Below are 17,243 nucleotides of genomic sequence, written 5' to 3'. Positions count from 1 at the left end.
ACGGTGATGGATCAAACCCAGATCTTTTGACTGGGTGTGAGAGTTTGATTGGTTCTGATGCTCCGTCCATCAACAACACCTTTTGTACCGCTTTGGCCGCCATAAGTGTGGCAGGGTATGCTCATACGTTAGTCCCTTGCTCACTTTGCCACTGGATTCGGGCAAGCCAGGCTGAAGACGGCTGGAATGCCAGAAACCGGTCCTCGGAAGCTTGTTTCCGGTCCAGAGAAGGCATGGCTTGGCAGTTCGGGCTGGACTATTCCCATGAGGCACAGGGTCAGACTGATTTGCATATAGCCATGTCTGAACTGGGGTGGCAGAGTGGGCTAAAGAACGGTGATGGATCAAACCCAGATCTTTTGACTGGGTGTGAGTGTTTGATTGGTTCTGATGCTCCGTCCATCACCAACACCTTTTGTACCGCTTTGGCCGCCATAAGTGTGGCAGGGTATGCTCATACGTTAGTCCCTTGCTCACTTTGCCACTGGATTCGGGCAAGCCAGGCTGAAGACGGCTGGAATGCCAGAAACCGGTCCTCGGAAGCTTGTTTCCGGTCCAGGGAAGGCATGGCTTGGCAGTTCGGGCTGGACTGTTCCCATGAGGCACAGGGTCAGACTGATTTGCATATAGCCATGTCTGAACTGGGGTGGCAGAGTGGGCTAAAGAACGGTGATGGATGAAACCCAGATCTTTTGACTGGGTGTGAGTGTTTGATTGGTTCTGATGCTCCGTCCATCACCACCCCCTTTTGTACCGATTTGGCCGCCATAAGTGTGGCAGGGTATGCTCAGACGTGAGTCCCTTGCTCACTTTGCCACTGGATTCGGGCAAGCCGGGCTGAAGACGGCTGGAATGCCAGAAACCGCTCCTCGGAAGTTGTTTCCGGTCCAGAGAAGGCATGGCTTGGCAGTTTGGGCTGGACTGTTCCCATGAGAGACTGATTTGCATATAGCCATGTCTGAACTGGGGTGGCAGAGTGGGCTAAAGAACGGTGATGGATCAAACCCAGATCTTTTGACTGGGTGTGAGTGTTTGATTGGTTCTGATGCTCCGTCCATCACCACCCCCTTTTGTACCACTTTGGCCGCCATAAGTGTGGCAGGGTATGCTCAGATGTGACTCCCTTGCTCACTTTGCCCTGGATTCGGGCAAGCCGGGCTGAAGACGGCTGGAATGCCAGAAACCGATCCTCGGAAGTTGTTTCCGGTCCAGGGAAGGCATGGCTTGGCAGTTCGGGCTGGACTGTTCCCATGAGGCACAGGGTCAGACTGATTTGCATATAGCCATGTCTGAACTGGGGTGGCAGAGTGGGCTAAAGAACGGTGATGGATCAAACCCAGATCTTTTAACTGGGTGTGAGTGTTTGATTGGTTCTGATGCTCCGTCCATCACCACCCCCTTTTGTACCGCTTTGGCCGCCATAAGTGTGGCAGGGTATGCTCAGACGTGAGTCCCTTGCTCACTTTGCCACTGGATTCGGGCAAGCCGGGCTGAAGACGGCTGGAATGCCAGAAACCGGTCCTCGGAAGTTGTTTCCGGTCCAGGGAAGACATGGCTTGGCAGTTTGGGCTGGACTGTTCCCATGAGAGACTGATTTGCATATAGCCATGTCTGAACTGGGGTGGCAGAGTGGGCTAAAGAACGGTGATGGATCAAACCCAGATCTTTTGACTGGGTGTGAGTGTTTGATTGGTTCTGATGCTCCGTCCATCACCACCCCCTTTTGTACCGCTTTGGCTGCCATAAGTGTGGCAGGGTATGCTCAGACGTGAGTCCCTTGCTCACTTTGCCACTGGATTCGGGCAAGCCGGGCTGAAGACGGCTGTAATGCACGAAACCGGTGCTCGGAAGCTTGTTTCCGGTCCAGGGAAGGCATGGCTTGGCAGTTCGGGCTGGACTGTTCCCATGAGGCACAGGGTCAGACTGATTTGCATATAGCCATGTCTGAACTGGGGTGGCAGAGTGGGCTAAAGAACGGTGATGGATCAAACCCAGATCTTTTGACTGGGTGTGAGTGTTTGATTGGTTCTGATGCTCGGTCCATCACCACCCCCTTTTGTACCGCTTTGGCCGCCATAAGTGTGGCAGGGTATGCTCAGACTGAGTCCCTTGCTCACTTTGCCACTGGATTTCGGCAAGCCGGGCTGAAGACGGCTGGAATGCCAGAAACCAGTCCTCGGAAGTTGTTTCCGGTCCAGGGAAGACATGGCTTGGCAGTTTGGGCTGGACTGTTCCCATGAGAGACTGATTTGCATATAGCCATGTCTGAACTGGGGTGGCAGAGTGGGCTAAAGAACGGTGATGGATCAAACCCAGATCTTTTGACTGGGTGTGAGTGTTTGATTGGTTCTGATGCTCCGTCCATCACCACCCCCTTTTGTACCGCTTTGGCCGCCATAAGTGTGGCAGGGTATGCTCAGATGTGACTCCCTTGCTCACTTTGCCCTGGATTCAGGCAAGCCGGGCTGAAGACGGCTGGAATGCCAGAAACCGGTCCTCGGAAGCTTGTTTCTGGTCCAGGGAAGGCATGGCTTGGCAGTTCGGGCTGGACTGTTACCATGAGGCACAGGGTCAGACTGATTTGCATATAGCCATGTCTGAACTGCGGTGGCAGAGTGGGCTAAAGAACGGTGATGGATCAAACCCAGATCTTTTAACTGGGTGTGAGTGTTTGATTGGTTCTGATGCTCCGTCCATCACCACCCCCTTTTGTACCGCTTTGGCCGCCATAAGTGTGGCAGGGTATGCTCAGACGTGAGTTCCTTGCTCACTTTGCCACTGGATTCGGGCAAGCCGGGCTGAAGACGGCTGGAATGCCAAAAACCGGTCCTCGGAAGCTTGTTTCTGGTCCAGGGAAGGCATGGCTTGGCAGTTCGGGCTGGACTGTTCCCATGAGGCACAGGGTCAGACTGATTTGCATATAGCCATGTCTGAACTGGGGTGGTAGAGTGGGATAAAGAACGGTGATGGATCAAACCCAGATCTTTTGACTGGGTGTGAGTGTTTGATTGGTTCTGATGCTCCGTCCATCACCACCCCCCTTTTGTACCGCTTTGGCCGCCATAAGTGTGGCAGGGTATGCTCAGACGTGAGTCCCTTGCTCACTTTGCCACTGGATTCGGGCAAGCCGGGCTGAAGACGGCTGGAATGCCAGAAACCTGTCCTCGGAAGCTTGTTTCCGGTCCAGGGAAGGCATGGCTTGGCAGTTCGGGCTGGACTGTTCCCATGAGGCACAGGGTCAGACTGATTTGCATATAGCCATGTCTGGACTGGGGTGGCAGAGTGGGCTAAAGAACGGTGATGGATCAAACCCAGATCTTTTGACTGGGTGTGAGAGTTTGATTGGTTCTGATGCTCCGTCCATCACCAACACCTTTTGTACCGCTTTGGCCGCCATAAGTGTGGCAGGGTATGCTCATACGTTAGTCCCTTGCTCACTTTGCCACTGGATTCGGGCAAGCCAGGCTGAAGACGGCTGGAATGCCAGAAACCGGTCCTCGGAAGCTTGTTTCCGGTCCAGAGAAGGCATGGCTTGGCAGTTCGGGCTGGACTATTCCCATGAGGCACAGGGTCAGACTGATTTGCATATAGCCATGTCTGAACTGGGGTGGCAGAGTGGGCTAAAGAACGGTGATGGATCAAACCCAGATCTTTTGACTGGGTGTGAGTGTTTGATTGGTTCTGATGCTCCGTCCATCACCAACACCTTTTGTACCGCTTTGGCCGCCATAAGTGTGGCAGGGTATGCTCATACGTTAGTCCCTTGCTCACTTTGCCACTGGATTCGGGCAAGCCAGGCTGAAGACGGCTGGAATGCCAGAAACCGGTCCTCGGAAGCTTGTTTCCGGTCCAGGGAAGGCATGGCTTGGCAGTTCGGGCTGGACTGTTCCCATGAGGCACAGGGTCAGACTGATTTGCATATAGCCATGTCTGAACTGGGGTGGCAGAGTGGGCTAAAGAACGGTGATGGATCAAACCCAGATCTTTTGACTGGGTGTGAGTGTTTGATTGGTTCTGATGCTCCGTCCATCACCACCCCCTTTTGTACCGATTTGGCCGCCATAAGTGTGGCAGGGTATGCTCAGACGTGAGTCCCTTGCTCACTTTGCCACTGGATTCGGGCAAGCCGGGCTGAAGACAGCTGGAATGCCAGAAACCGGTCCTCGGAAGTTGTTTCCGGTCCAGAGAAGGCATGGCTTGGCAGTTTGGGCTGGACTGTTCCCATGAGAGACTGATTTGCATATAGCCATGTCTGAACTGGGGTGGCAGAGTGGGCTAACGAACGGTGATGGATCAAACCCAGATCTTTTGACTGGGTGTGAGTGTTTGATTGGTTCTGATGCTCCGTCCATCACCACCCCCTTTTGTACCACTTTGGCCGCCATAAGTGTGGCAGGGTATGCTCAGATGTGACTCCCTTGCTCACTTTGCCCTGGATTCGGGCAAGCCGGGCTGAAGACGGCTGGAATGCCAGAAACCGATCCTCGGAAGTTGTTTCCGGTCCAGGGAAGGCATGGCTTGGCAGTTCGGGCTGGACTGTTCCCATGAGGCACAGGGTCAGACTGATTTGCATATAGCCATGTCTGAACTGGGGTGGCAGAGTGGGCTAAAGAACGGTGATGGATCAAACCCAGATCTTTTAACTGGGTGTGAGTGTTTGATTGGTTCTGATGCTCCGTCCATCACCACCCCCTTTTGTACCGCTTTGGCCGCCATAAGTGTGGCAGGGTATGCTCAGACGTGAGTCCCTTGCTCACTTTGCCACTGGATTCGGGCAAGCCGGGCTGAAGACGGCTGGAATGCCAGAAACCGGTCCTCGGAAGTTGTTTCCTGTCCAGGGAAGACACGGCTTGGCAGTTTGGGCTGGACTGTTCCCATGAGAGACTGATTTGCATATAGCCATGTCTGAACTGGGGTGGCAGAGTGGGCTAAAGAACGGTGATGGATCAAACCCAGATCTTTTGACTGGGTGTGAGTGTTTGATTGGTTCTGATGCTCCGTCCATCACCACCCCCTTTTGTACCGCTTTGGCCGCCATAAGTGTGGCAGGGTATGCTCAGACGTGAGTCCCTTGCTAGCTTTGCCACTGGATTCGGGCAAGCCGGGCTGAAGACGGCTGGAATGCCTGAAACCGGTCCTCGGAAGCTTGTTTCTGGTCCAGGGAAGGCATGGCTTGGCAGTTCGGGCTGGACTGTTACCATGAGGCACAGGGTCAGACTGATTTGCATATAGCCATGTCTGAACTGGGGTGGCAGAGTGGGCTAAAGAACGGTGATGGATCAAACCCAGATCTTTTAACTGGGTGTGAGTGTTTGATTGGTTCTGATGCTCCGTCCATCACCACCCCCTTTTGTACCGCTTTGGCCGCCATAAGTGTGGCAGGGTATGCTCAGACGTGAGTCCCTTGCTCACTTTGCCACTGGATTTCGGCAAGCCGGGCTGAAGACGGCTGGAATGCCAGAAACCGGTCCTCGGAAGTTGTTTCCGGTCCAGGGAAGACATGGCTTGGCAGTTTGGGCTGGACTGTTCCCATGAGAGACTGATTTGCATATAGCCATGTCTGAACTGGGGTGGCAGAGTGGGCTAAAGAACGGTGATGGATCAAACCCAGATCTTTTGACTGGGTGTGAGTGTTTGATTGGTTCTGATGCTCCGTCCATCACCACCCCCTTTTGTACCGCTTTGGCCGCCATAAGTGTGGCAGGGTATGCTCAGATGTGACTCCCTTGCTCACTTTGCCCTGGATTCAGGCAAGCCGGGCTGAAGACGGCTGGAATGCCAGAAACCGGTCCTCGGAAGCTTGTTTCTGGTCCAGGGAAGGCATGGCTTGGCAGTTCGGGCTGGACTGTTACCATGAGGCACAGGGTCAGACTGATTTGCATATAGCCATGTCTGAACTGCGGTGGCAGAGTGGGCTAAAGAACGGTGATGGATCAAACCCAGATCTTTTAACTGGGTGTGAGTGTTTGATTGGTTCTGATGCTCCGTCCATCACCACCCCCTTTTGTACCACTTTGGCCGCCATAAGTGTGGCAGGGTATGCTCAGATGTGAGTCCCTTGCTCACTTTGCCACTGGATTCGGGCAAGCCGGGCTGAAGACGGCTGGAATGCCAGAAACCGGTCCTAGGAAGCTTGTTTCCGGTCCAGGGAAGGCATGGCTTGGCAGTTCGGGCTGGACTGTTCCCATGAGGCACAGGGTCAGACTGATTTGCATATAGCCATGTCTGAACTGGGGTGGCAGAGTGGGCTAAAGAACGGTGATGGATCAAACCCAGGTCTTTTTACTGGGTGTGAGTGTTTGATTGGTTCTGATGCTCCGTCCATCACCACCCCCTTTTGTACCGCTTTGGCCGCCATAAGTGTGGCAGGGTATGCTCAGACGTGAGTTCCTTGCTCACTTTGCCACTGGATTCGGGCAAGCCGGGCTGAAGACGGCTGGAATGCCAGAAACCGGTCCTTGGAAGCTTGTTTCTGGTCCAGGGAAGGCATGGCTTGGCAGTTCGGGCTGGACTGTTCCCATGAGGCACAGGGTCAGACTGATTTGCATATAGCCATGTCTGAACTGGGGTGGTAGAGTGGGATAAAGAACGGTGATGGATCAAACCCAGATCTTTTGACTGGGTGTGAGTGTTTGATTGGTTCTGATGCTCCGTCCATCACCACCCCCCTTTTGTACCGCTTTGGCCGCCATAAGTGTGGCAGGGTATGCTCAGACGTGAGTCCCTTGCTCACTTTGCCACTGGATTCGGGCAAGCCGGGCTGAAGACGGCTGGAATGCCAGAAACCTGTCCTCGGAAGCTTGTTTCCGGTCCAGGGAAGGCATGGCTTGGCAGTTCGGGCTGGACTGTTCCCATGAGGCACAGGGTCAGACTGATTTGCATATAGCCATGTCTGGACTGGGGTGGCAGAGTGGGCTAAAGAACGGTGATGGATCAAACCCAGATCTTTTGACTGGGTGTGAGAGTTTGATTGGTTCTGATGCTCCGTCCATCACCAACACCTTTTGTACCGCTTTGGCCGCCATAAGTGTGGCAGGGTATGCTCATACGTTAGTCCCTTGCTCACTTTGCCACTGGATTCGGGCAAGCCAGGCTGAAGACGGCTGGAATGCCAGAAACCGGTCCTCGGAAGCTTGTTTCCGGTCCAGGGAAGGCATGGCTTGGCAGTTCGGGCTGGACTGTTCCCATGAGGCACAGGGTCAGACTGATTTGCATATAGCCATGTCTGAACTGGGGTGGCAGAGTGGGCTAAAGAACAGTGATGGATCAAACCCAGATCTTTTGACTGGGTGTGAGTGTTTGATTGGTTCTGATGCTCCGTCCATCACCACCCCCTTTTGTACCGATTTGGCCGCCATAAGTGTGGCAGGGTATGCTCAGACGTGAGTCCCTTGCTCACTTTGCCACTGGATTCGGGCAAGCCGGGCTGAAGACAGCTGGAATGCCAGAAACCGGTCCTCGGAAGTTGTTTCCGGTCCAGAGAAGGCATGGCTTGGCAGTTTGGGCTGGACTGTTCCCATGAGAGACTGATTTGCATATAGCCATGTCTGAACTGGGGTGGCAGAGTGGGCTAACGAACGGTGATAGATCAAACCCAGATCTTTTGACTGGGTGTGAGTGTTTGATTGGTTCTGATGCTCCGTCCATCACCACCCCCTTTTGTACCACTTTGGCCGCCATAAGTGTGGCAGGGTATGCTCAGATGTGACTCCCTTGCTCACTTTGCCCTGGAATCGGGCAAGCCGGGCTGAAGACGGCTGGAATGCCAGAAACCGATCCTCGGAAGTTGTTTCCGGTCCAGGGAAGGCATGGCTTGGCAGTTCGGGCTGGACTGTTCCCATGAGGCACCGGGTCAGACTGATTTGCATATAGCCATGTCTGAACTGGGGTGGCAGAGTGGGCTAAAGAACGGTGATGGATCAAACCCAGATCTTTTAACTGGGTGTGAGTGTTTGATTGGTTCTGATGCTCCGTCCATCACCACCCCCTTTTGTACCGCTTTGGCCGCCATAAGTGTGGCAGGGTATGCTCAGACGTGAGTCCCTTGCTCACTTTGCCACTGGATTCGGGCAAGCCGGGCTGAAGACGGCTGGAATGCCAGAAACCGGTCCTCGGAAGTTGTTTCCGGTCCAGGGAAGACATGGCTTGGCAGTTTGGGCTGGACTGTTCCCATGAGAGACTGATTTGCATATAGCCATGTCTGAACTGGGGTGGCAGAGTGGGCTAAAGAACGGTGATGGATCAAACCCAGATCTTTTGACTGGGTGTGAGTGTTTGATTGGTTCTGATGCCCCGTCCATCACCACCCCCTTTTGTACCGCTTTGGCCGCCATAAGTGTGGCAGGGTATGCTCAGACGTGAGTCCCTTGCTAGCTTTGCCACTGGATTCGGGCAAGCCGGGCTGAAGACGGCTGGAATGCCAGAAACCGGTCCTCGGAAGCTTGTTTCTGGTCCAGGGAAGGCATGGCTTGGCAGTTCGGGCTGGACTGTTACCATGAGGCACAGGGTCAGACTGATTTGCATATAGCCATGTCTGAACTGGGGTGGCAGAGTGGGCTAAAGAACGGTGATGGATCAAACCCAGATCTTTTAACTGGGTGTGAGTGTTTGATTGGTTCTGATGCTCCGTCCATCACCACCCCCTTTTGTACCGCTTTGGCCGCCATAAGTGTGGCAGGGTATGCTCAGACGTGAGTCCCTTGCTCACTTTGCCACTGGATTTCGGCAAGCCGGGCTGAAGACGGCTGGAATGCCAGAAACCGGTCCTCGGAAGTTGTTTCCGGTCCAGGGAAGACATGGCTTGGCAGTTTGGGCTGGACTGTTCCCATGAGAGACTGATTTGCATATAGCCATGTCTGAACTGGGGTGGCAGAGTGGGCTAAAGAACGGTGATGGATCAAACCCAGATCTTTTGACTGGGTGTGAGTGTTTGATTGGTTCTGATGCTCCGTCCATCACCACCCCCTTTTGTACCGCTTTGGCCGCCATAAGTGTGGCAGGGTATGCTCAGATGTGACTCCCTTGCTCACTTTGCCCTGGATTCAGGCAAGCCGGGCTGAAGACGGCTGGAATGCCAGAAACCGGTCCTCGGAAGCTTGTTTCTGGTCCAGGGAAGGCATGGCTTGGTAGTTCGGGCTGGACTGTTACCATGAGGCACAGGGTCAGACTGATTTGCATATAGCCATGTCTGAACTGCGGTGGCAGAGTGGGCTAAAGAACGGTGATGGATCAAACCCAGATCTTTTAACTGGGTGTGAGTGTTTGATTGGTCTGATGCTCCGTCCATCACCACCCCCTTTTGTACCACTTTGGCCGCCATAAGTGTGGCAGGGTATGCTCAGATGTGAGTCCCTTGCTCACTTTGCCACTGGATTCGGGCAAGCCGGGCTGAAGACGGCTGGAATGCCAGAAACCGGTCCTAGGAAGCTTGTTTCCGGTCCAGGGAAGGCATGGCTTGGCAGTTCGGGCTGGACTGTTCCCATGAGGCACAGGGTCAGACTGATTTGCATATAGCCATGTCTGAACTGGGGTGGCAGAGTGGGCTAAAGAACGGTGATGGATCAAACCCAGGTCTTTTTACTGGGTGTGAGTGTTTGATTGGTTCTGATGCTCCGTCCATCACCACCCCCTTTTGTACCGCTTTGGCCGCCATAAGTGTGGCAGGGTATGCTCAGACGTGAGTTCCTTGCTCACTTTGCCACTGGATTCGGGCAAGCCGGGCTGAAGACGGCTGGAATGCCAGAAACCGGTCCTCGGAAGCTTGTTTCTGGTCCAGGGAAGGCATGGCTTGGCAGTTCGGGCTGGACTGTTCCCATGAGGCACAGGGTCAGACTGATTTGCATATAGCCATGTCTGAACTGGGGTGGTAGAGTGGGATAAAGAACGGTGATGGATCAAACCCAGATCTTTTGACTGGGTGTGAGTGTTTGATTGGTTCTGATGCTCCGTCCATCACCACCCCCCTTTTGTACCGCTTTGGCCGCCATAAGTGTGGCAGGGTATGCTCAGACGTGAGTCCCTTGCTCACTTTGCCACTGGATTCGGGCAAGCCGGGCTGAAGACGGCTGGAATGCCAGAAACCTGTCCTCGGAAGCTTGTTTCCGGTCCAGGGAAGGCATGGCTTGGCAGTTCGGGCTGGACTGTTCCCATGAGGCACAGGGTCAGACTGATTTGCATATAGCCATGTCTGGACTGGGGTGGCAGAGTGGGCTAAAGAACGGTGATGGATCAAACCCAGATCTTTTGACTGGGTGTGAGAGTTTGATTGGTTCTGATGCTCCGTCCATCACCAACACCTTTTGTACCGCTTTGGCCGCCATAAGTGTGGCAGGGTATGCTCATACGTTAGTCCCTTGCTCACTTTGCCACTGGATTCGGGCAAGCCAGGCTGAAGACGGCTGGAATGCCAGAAACCGGTCCTCGGAAGCTTGTTTCCGGTCCAGAGAAGGCATGGCTTGGCAGTTCGGGCTGGACTGTTCCCATGAGGCACAGGGTCAGACTGATTTGCATATAGCCATGTCTGAACTGGGGTGGCAGAGTGGGCTAAAGAACGGTGATGGATCAAACCCAGATCTTTTGACTGGGTGTGAGTGTTTGATTGGTTCTGATGCTCTGTCCATCACCACCCCCTTTTGTACCGCTTTGGCCGCCATAAGTGTGGCAGGGTATGCTCAGACGTGAGTCCCTTGCTCACTTTGCCACTGGATTCGGGCAAGCCGGGCTGAAGACGGCTGGAATGCAAGAAACCGGTCCTCGGAAGCTTGTTTCTGGTCCAGGGCAGGCATGGCTTGGCAGTTCGGGCTGGACTGTTCCCATGAGGCACAGGGTCAGACTGATTTGCATACAGCCATGTCTGAACTGGGGTGGCAGAGTGGGCTAAATAACGGTGATGGATCAAACCCAGATCTTTTAACTGGGTGTGAGTGTTTGATTGGTTCTGATGCTCCGTCCATCACCACCCCCTTTTGTACCGATTTGGCCACCATAAGTGTGGCAGGGTATGCTCAGACGTGAGTCCCTTGCTCACTTTGCCACTGGATTCGGGCAAGCTGGGCTGAAGACGGCTGGAATGCCAGAAACCGGTCCTCGGAAGTTGTTTCCGGTCCAGAGAAGGCATGGCTTGGCAGTTTGGGCTGGACTGTTCCCATGAGAGACTGATTTGCATATAGCCATGTCTGAACTGGGGTGGCAGAGTGGGCTAAAGAACGGTGATGGATCAAACCCAGATCTTTTGACTGGGTGTGAGTGTTTGATTGGTTCTGATGCTCCGTCCATCACCACCCCCTTTTGTACCGCTTTGGCCGCCATAAGTGTGGCAGGGTATGCTCAGATGTGACTCCCTTGCTCACTTTGCCCTGGATTCAGGCAAGCCGGGCTGAAGACGGCTGGAATGCCAGAAACCGGTCCTCGGAAGCTTGTTTCTGGTCCAGGGAAGGCATGGCTTGGCAGTTCGGGCCGGACTGTTCCCATGAGGCACAGGGTCAGACTGATTTGCATATAGCCATGTCTGAACTGGGGTGGCAGAGTGGGCTAAAGAACGGTGATGGATCAAACCCAGATCTTTTGACTGGGTGTGAGTGTTTGATTCGTTCTGATGCTCCGTCCATCACCACCCCCTTTTGTACCGCTTTGGCCGCCATAAGTGTGGCAGGGTATGTTCAGACGTGAGTCCCTTGCTCACTTTGCCACTGGATTCGGGCAAGCCGGGCTGAAGACGGCTGGAATGCCAGAAACCGGTCCTCGGAAGTTGTTTCCGGTCCAGGGAAGACATGGCTTGGCAGTTTGGGCTGGACTGTTCCCATGAGAGACTGATTTGCATATAGCCATGTCTGAACTGGGGTGGCAGAGAGGGCTAAAGAACGGTGATGGATCAAACCCAGATCTTTTGACTGGGTGTGAGTGTTTGATTGGTTCTGATGCTCCGTCCATCACCACCCCCTTTTGTACCGCTTTGGCCGCCATAAGTGTTACAGGGTATGCTCAGATGTGACTCCCTTGCTCACTTTGCCACTGGATTCAGGCAAGCCGGGCTGAAGACGGCTGGAATGCCAGAAACCGGTCCTCGGAAGCTTGTTTCTGGTCCAGGGAAGGCATGGCTTGGTAGTTCGGGCTGGACTGTTACCATGAGGCACAGGGTCAGACTGATTTGCATATAGCCATGTCTGAACTGTGGTGGCAGAGTGGGCTAAAGAACGGTGATGGATCAAACCCAGATCTTTTAACTGGGTGTGAGTGTTTGATTGGTTCTGATGCTCCGTCCATCACCACCCCCTTTTGTACCACTTTGGCCGCCATAAGTGTGGCAGGGTATGCTCAGATGTGAGTCCCTTGCTCACTTTGCCACTGGATTCGGGCAAGCCGGGCTGAAGACGGCTGGAATGCCAGAAACCGGTCCTAGGAAGCTTGTTTCCGGTCCAGGGAAGGCATGGCTTGGCAGTTCGGGCTGGACTGTTCCCATGAGGCACAGGGTCAGACTGATTTGCATATAGCCATGTCTGAACTGGGGTGGCAGAGTGGGCTAAAGAACGGTGATGGATCAAACCCAGGTCTTTTTACTGGGTGTGAGTGTTTGATTGGTTCTGATGCTCCGTCCATCACCACCCCCTTTTGTACCGCTTTGGCCGCCATAAGTGTGGCAGGGTATGCTCAGACGTGAGTTCCTTGCTCACTTTGCCACTGGATTCGGGCAAGCCGGGCTGAAGACGGCTGGAATGCCAGAAACCGGTCCTCGGAAGCTTGTTTCTGGTCCAGGGAAGGCATGGCTTGGCAGTTCGGGCTGGACTGTTCCCATGAGGCACAGGGTCAGACTGATTTGCATATAGCCATGTCTGAACTGGGGTGGTAGAGTGGGATAAAGAACGGTGATGGATCAAACCCAGATCTTTTGACTGGGTGTGAGTGTTTGATTGGTTCTGATGCTCCGTCCATCACCACCCCCCTTTTGTACCGCTTTGGCCGCCATAAGTGTGGCAGGGTATGCTCAGACGTGAGTCCCTTGCTCACTTTGCCACTGGATTCGGGCAAGCCGGGCTGAAGACGGCTGGAATGCCAGAAACCTGTCCTCGGAAGCTTGTTTCCGGTCCAGGGAAGGCATGGCTTGGCAGTTCGGGCTGGACTGTTCCCATGAGGCACAGGGTCAGACTGATTTGCATATAGCCATGTCTGGACTGGGGTGGCAGAGTGGGCTAAAGAACGGTGATGGATCAAACCCAGATCTTTTGACTGGGTGTGAGAGTTTGATTGGTTCTGATGCTCCGTCCATCACCAACACCTTTTGTACCGCTTTGGCCGCCATAAGTGTGGCAGGGTATGCTCATACGTTAGTCCCTTGCTCACTTTGCCACTGGATTCGGGCAAGCCAGGCTGAAGAAGGCTGGAATGCCAGAAACCGGTCCTCGGAAGCTTGTTTCCGGTCCAGAGAAGGCATGGCTTGGCAGTTCGGGCTGGACTGTTCCCATGAGGCACAGGGTCAGACTGATTTGCATATAGCCATGTCTGAACTGGGGTGGCAGAGTGGGCTAAAGAACGGTGATGGATCAAACCCAGATCTTTTGACTGGGTGTGAGTGTTTGATTGGTTCTGATGCTCTGTCCATCACCACCCCCTTTTGTACCGCTTTGGCCGCCATAAGTGTGGCAGGGTATGCTCAGACGTGAGTCCCTTGCTCACTTTGCCACTGGATTCGGGCAAGCCGGGCTGAAGACGGCTGGAATGCAAGAAACCGGTCCTCGGAAGCTTGTTTCTGGTCCAGGGCAGGCATGGCTTGGCAGTTCGGGCTGGACTGTTCCCATGAGGCACAGGGTCAGACTGATTTGCATACAGCCATGTCTGAACTGGGGTGGCAGAGTGGGCTAAAGAACGGTGATGGATCAAACCCAGATCTTTTAACTGGGTGTGAGTGTTTGATTGGTTCTGATGCTCCGTCCATCACCACCCCCTTTTGTACCGATTTGGCCACCATAAGTGTGGCAGGGTATGCTCAGACGTGAGTCCCTTGCTCACTTTGCCACTGGATTCGGGCAAGCTGGCCTGAAGACGGCTGGAATGCCAGAAACCGGTCCTCGGAAGTTGTTTCCGGTCCAGAGAAGGCATGGCTTGGCAGTTTGGGCTGGACTGTTCCCATGAGAGACTGATTTGCATATAGCCATGTCTGAACTGGGGTGGCAGAGTGGGCTAAAGAACGGTGATGGATCAAACCCAGATCTTTTGACTGGGTGTGAGTGTTTGATTGGTTCTGATGCTCCGTCCATCACCACCCCCTTTTGTACCGCTTTGGCCGCCATAAGTGTGACAGGGTATGCTCAGATGTGACTCCCTTGCTCACTTTGCCACTGGATTCGGGCAAGCCGGGCTGAAGACAGCTGGAATGCCAGAAACCGGTCCTCGGAAGTTGTTTCCGGTCCAGAGAAGGCATGGCTTGGCAGTTTGGGCTGGACTGTTCCCATGAGAGACTGATTTGCATATAGCCATGTCTGAACTGGGGTGGCAGAGTGGGCTAACGAACGGTGATAGATCAAACCCAGATCTTTTGACTGGGTGTGAGTGTTTGATTGGTTCTGATGCTCCGTCCATCACCACCCCCTTTTGTACCACTTTGGCCGCCATAAGTGTGGCAGGGTATGCTCAGATGTGACTCCCTTGCTCACTTTGCCCTGGAATCGGGCAAGCCGGGCTGAAGACGGCTGGAATGCCAGAAACCGATCCTCGGAAGTTGTTTCCGGTCCAGGGAAGGCATGGCTTGGCAGTTCGGGCTGGACTGTTCCCATGAGGCACAGGGTCAGACTGATTTGCATATAGCCATGTCTGAACTGGGGTGGCAGAGTGGGCTAAAGAACGGTGATGGATCAAACCCAGATCATTTAACTGGGTGTGAGTGTTTGATTGGTTCTGATGCTCCGTCCATCACCACCCCCTTTTGTACCGCTTTGGCCGCCATAAGTGTGGCAGGGTATGCTCAGACGTGAGTCCCTTGCTCACTTTGCCACTGGATTCGGGCAAGCCGGGCTGAAGACGGCTGGAATGCCAGAAACCGGTCCTCGGAAGTTGTTTCCGGTCCAGTGAAGACATGGCTTGGCAGTTTGGGCTGGACTGTTCCCATGAGAGACTGATTTGCATATAGCCATGTCTGAACTGGGGTGGCAGAGTGGGCTAAAGAACGGTGATGGATCAAACCCAGATCTTTTGACTGGGTGTGAGTGTTTGATTGGTTCTGATGCCCCGTCCATCACCACCCCCTTTTGTACCGCTTTGGCCGCCATAAGTGTGGCAGGGTATGCTCAGACGTGAGTCCCTTGCTAGCTTTGCCACTGGATTCGGGCAAGCCGGGCTGAAGACGGCTGGAATGCCAGAAACCGGTCCTCGGAAGCTTGTTTCTGGTCCAGGGAAGGCATGGCTTGGCAGTTCGGGCTGGACTGTTACCATGAGGCACAGGGTCAGACTGATTTGCATATAGCCATGTCTGAACTGGGGTGGCAGAGTGGGCTAAAGAACGGTGATGGATCAAACCCAGATCTTTTAACTGGGTGTGAGTGTTTGATTGGTTCTGATGCTCCGTCCATCACCACCCCCTTTTGTACCGCTTTGGCCGCCATAAGTGTGGCAGGGTATGCTCAGACGTGAGTCCCTTGCTCACTTTGCCACTGGATTTCGGCAAGCCGGGCTGAAGACGGCTGGAATGCCAGAAACCGGTCCTCGGAAGTTGTTTCCGGTCCAGGGAAGATATGGCTTGGCAGTTTGGGCTGGACTGTTCTCATGAGAGACTGATTTGCATATAGCCATGTCTGAACTGGGGTGGCAGAGTGGGCTAAAGAACGGTGATGGATCAAACCCAGATCTTTTGACTGGGTGTGAGTGTTTGATTGGTTCTGATGCTCCGTCCATCACCACCCCCTTTTGTACCGCTTTGGCCGCCATAAGTGTGGCAGGGTATGCTCAGATGTGACTCCCTTGCTCACTTTGCCCTGGATTCAGGCAAGCCGGGCTGAAGACGGCTGGAATGCCAGAAACCGGTCCTCGGAAGCTTGTTTCTGGTCCAGGGAAGGCATGGCTTGGTAGTTCGGGCTGGACTGTTACCATGAGGCACAGGGTCAGACTGATTTGCATATAGCCATGTCTGAACTGCGGTGGCAGAGTGGGCTAAAGAACGGTGATGGATCAAACCCAGATCTTTTAACTGGGTGTGAGTGTTTGATTGGTCTGATGCTCCGTCCATCACCACCCCCTTTTGTACCACTTTGGCCGCCATAAGTGTGGCAGGGTATGCTCAGATGTGAGTCCCTTGCTCACTTTGCCACTGGATTCGGGCAAGCCGGGCTGAAGACGGCTGGAATGCCAGAAACCGGTCCTAGGAAGCTTGTTTCCGGTCCAGGGAAGGCATGGCTTGGCAGTTCGGGCTGGACTGTTCCCATGAGGCACAGGGTCAGACTGATTTGCATATAGCCATGTCTGAACTGGGGTGGCAGAGTGGGCTAAAGAACGGTGATGGATCAAACCCAGGTCTTTTTACTGGGTGTGAGTGTTTGATTGGTTCTGATGCTCCGTCCATCACCACCCCCTTTTGTACCGCTTTGGCCGCCATAAGTGTGGCAGGGTATGCTCAGACGTGAGTTCCTTGCTCACTTTGCCACTGGATTCGGGCAAGCCGGGCTGAAGACGGCTGGAATGCCAGAAACCGGTCCTCGGAAGCTTGTTTCTGGTCCAGGGAAGGCATGGCTTGGCAGTTCGGGCTGGACTGTTCCCATGAGGCACAGGGTCAGACTGATTTGCATATAGCCATGTCTGAACTGGGGTGGTAGAGTGGGATAAAGAACGGTGATGGATCAAACCCAGATCTTTTGACTGGGTGTGAGTGTTTGATTGGTTCTGATGCTCCGTCTATCACCACCCCCCTTTTGTACCGCTTTGGCCGCCATAAGTGTGGCAGGGTATGCTCAGACGTGAGTCCCTTGCTCACTTTGCCACTGGATTCGGGCAAGCCGGGCTGAAGACGGCTGGAATGCCAGAAACCTGTCCTCGGAAGCTTGTTTCCGGTCCAGGGAAGGCATGGCTTGGCAGTTCGGGCTGGACTGTTCCCATGAGGCACAGGGTCAGACTGATTTGCATATAGCCATGTCTGGACTGGGGTGGCAGAGTGGGCTAAAGAACGGTGATGGATCAAACCCAGATCTTTTGACTGGGTGTGAGAGTTTGATTGGTTCTGATGCTCCGTCCATCACCAACACCTTTTGTACCGCTTTGGCCGCCAT

This window comes from Lissotriton helveticus, chromosome 12, assembly GCF_964261635.1.
Source record: "Lissotriton helveticus chromosome 12, aLisHel1.1, whole genome shotgun sequence".
Taxonomy (NCBI): Eukaryota; Metazoa; Chordata; class Amphibia; order Caudata; family Salamandridae; genus Lissotriton; species Lissotriton helveticus.
The sequence above is the reverse complement of the archived record's forward strand: the minus strand, read 5'-3'. Positions refer to the sequence as shown.